Source organism: Aotus nancymaae, unplaced genomic scaffold (assembly GCF_030222135.1).
Source record: "Aotus nancymaae isolate 86718 unplaced genomic scaffold, 86718_ANA_hifiasm-v0.15.2.pri h1tg000007l, whole genome shotgun sequence".
Lineage (NCBI taxonomy): Eukaryota > Metazoa > Chordata > Mammalia > Primates > Aotidae > Aotus > Aotus nancymaae.
In genome coordinates, this window is record NW_026988418.1 from 14490029 (window position 1) to 14493330 (window position 3302).

Consider the following 3302-nt stretch of genomic DNA (forward strand, 5'->3'; position numbering starts at 1 on the left):
AGAAAGGAATCAAAGCATAGCACTGTGAAAATCATCAAGTGACAAAGGAAAACAGCAAAAGAAAACGAAGAGAGCAAAAGATCAATGAAGTAATCAGAAACACCGGGCACAGTGGCTCACACCTGTAATCCCAGCACTTTGGGAGGTAGAGGTGGGTGGATAGCTTGAGCTCAGGAGTTTGAGACCAGCCTGGGAAACATGGCAAAACCTTATCTCTACAAAAAAATTTAAAAATTAGCCAGGCATATTGGCACACACCTGTAGTTCCACACATTCCGGGGCTGAGGCAGGAGGATCACTTGAGCCCAGGAGGTCAAAGCTTCAGTGAGCCAAGGCCATGCTAACTTACTTCAGCCTGAACAACAGAGTCAAACCCTGTTTTAGAAAAAATAAAAAACAAAACAAAAGAATGAAAACCAGAGTAAGCAGAAAACAATTAATAAAAGAGCAGTAGCAGGTCCTTATCTAATCTTGTGGATTAAATTCCACAAGTAAACGTTATGGAGTGGCTGAATGAATTTAAAAGAAACACAAGATTCAACTATATGCAACATAGAAAAGAATCACTTTGGTTTTAAGGACACACATAGACTGAAAGTGAAGAGATGGAAAAACATTTTCTAAGAAAATGGAAACTAAAGAGAATGGGTAACTATACTAAAATCTGACAAAATAGACTTTAAGTCAAAAAACTGTAAAAAGAGACAAAGAAGGATATTATATAATGATAAAAATGTGTCAATTCAGCGAGAGGGTATAACAATTATAAATATGTATGCACCCAATACTGGAGCACCCAAGTATATAAAGCAAACATTAATAGAATTAAAGGAAGAGAGACTTCAGTACAGTAGTAGGAGGAGACTTTAGTACCCACTCTTAGTAATGAACGGACCATCCAGAGAGAAAATCAACAAAGTTAAACTACACACTAGACCAAATAGACCTAACTGACATTTACAGACAATTTCACTCAACTGCTGCAAAATACACATTCTTTTCATCAGCACATGGAACATTTTCCAGAAAGATCATATGTTTGACCACAAAACAAGTCTTAACATCTTTTTTTGTAGGCTTTTTATTATTATCTTTGTTTTTTTTTTTAATCAAAGATCGCTTACTGGTCCTGCTTCCATGAGCAGCAGTGACCAGGGGAAAAGGGAGAGGAATCAGCTGGCACAGGGTGGGGTCATCTTCACAACATTCCATTTATACACAGAACTAAACAGACAAGCACAGAATCACTATTGCCTTAGAAGCTGGCAGCATGGGAAAGGGGAGGAACAGGTGGGGAGTGGGGGTGATGTTTAAAAAAACTACAGGCCACCCCACATCTGGGGTGCCTGGGGGAAACCTGGCCTGCTTCAACCCAAGAGGAATCAGAAAATCAAAAGCATTTTAGGAAGGCCAGAACCATCAAGGATGGAGGGAGGAGGAAAATCCAGGGAGTGGGGGGTTCTGTTTGGCAACTGGGGTGAAGGGATTGCCCTCCCCCTATTGCAATCCCCCTAGCCCCTGCAGTCTGGCAGGAAGGGGGCAGCCTGCAATACCTGAGGGCAGGTGTGGGGCTACCAGATGTTCCAGGCGTGGAGCCAGAAGGGGCTCACAAAGGCTTGTCCTCCAGGAAGATGATGGCACTGCCCCCCTACCCAGCTTCTCTGCCAGGGTGCAGCATTTCTTGACCTCCTCGTAGCAGTTTGCTTGTAATTCATGCTTGATACCTGTCAGCTTCTTCTTGATGGCATCCTTGGAGCTGGCGTAGATCATTTTGTTCTTAAGGGGCCCAGAAGATAAACACCAGGTCCTCCTTCTTGCTCTTCTTGGTCTCATAGTTTGCGTCATGTGGGCATAGTGTCAGTCCTTATCTGGCAGCATCTTGACAAAGGTGATATAGGGGTTGGTGACAGTCTGGCCCACATCACCCACCAGGATCTCCTTGCCCTCCTCCAGGTGATGTTCTTCTTGTCCTCACTCAGGCAGAAGAGCACCACCTTCTGGCATCTCCTCTGGCATTGAAGACTTATGCACCTTCATGTCGTTAAACACCTTGATGACACCCTCAGAGACAGCCACCCTGGAGGCCATGTTTCCGGAAGCGAAAAGGAGAGGGCACGGAGAGCAGCAGAAGACCAGAGCACTGCAGCCGCTGCCCGGACTGACTGAACCAAGTCTTAACATCTTTAAGAAGATTTGAATCATATTGAGTATATTTTCTGGACAAAATGACATGAAGCTAGAAATCAATAAACAGGAGTAAATTTGGAAAATTCACAATTACGTGTAACAATGTGCTTCTGAACAGCCAAGGGATCAAAGAAGAAATCAAAATGGAAACACAAAAATATCTTGAGATGAGCTAAGTAGAAACAAAATATCCCAAAAATTATGGGATTCAACAAAAGCAGTTCTTTTTTTTCTTTCTTTCTTTCTGAGACGGAGTCTCACTCTGTCACCAGGCTGGGATGCAGTGGCGAGATCTCGGATTACTGCAACCTCCGCCTCCCGGGTTCAAGCGATTCTCCTGCATCAGCCTCCTGAAGTAGCTGGGACTACAGGTACCCGCCACCACGCCTGGCTAATTTTTGTATTTTTGGTAGAGACAGGGTTTCACCATGTTGGCCAGGATGATCTCGAACTCTTGACCTTGTGATCCACCTGCCTCGGCCTCCCAAAGTGCTGGGATTATAGATGTGAGCCACCACACCCAGCCTACAAAAGCAGTTCTAAGAGGGAAGATTATCGCAATAAACAGCTACATTAAAATGGAAGAAAGATCTCAAATAAGTAAGCTAATGTTAACCTCAAGGAACTAGAAAAAGAAGAACAAGCTAAGCCCAAAGTTAGTAGAAGGAATGAAATAAAGATCAGAGAAGAAATAAATCAAAACTAGAAAAACAATAGAAAAGATGAGCAAAACTAAAACTTGGAATTTTTGTATTATATGTATTGATATATAATCATTGTACATATTTTGGGGGTATTTTAGGATTTTGATACATGTATACAATGTGTAATGATCAAATTAACATTATTAAGACATCTCTCACCTCAAACATTTATCTTTTCTTTGTACTGGGAACATTATTATACTTCTTCTCTTCTAGCTACTTTAAAACACATAATACACTGTTGTTATCTATAGTCACCCTAATCTACCAGCAAACACTTTAATTTATTTCTTCTATCTAACTGTATGTTAGTAGCCATTAACCAACTTCTCTTCATCCCCCTCTCCACCATTCCTTTCCCAGCCTCTGGTAACTACCATTCCACCCTCTACCTCCATAAGATCCACTTTT

The 3302-nt window shown here is 41.9% G+C and overlaps 1 pseudogene; it reads right to left on the reverse strand.

The window, feature by feature from the left end:
* Positions 1-1606: 1606 nt before the first annotated feature.
* LOC105705001 (cofilin-1-like) lies at positions 1607-2088 on the reverse strand (annotated as a pseudogene).
* Between the last annotated feature and the right edge of the window lie 1214 nt (positions 2089-3302).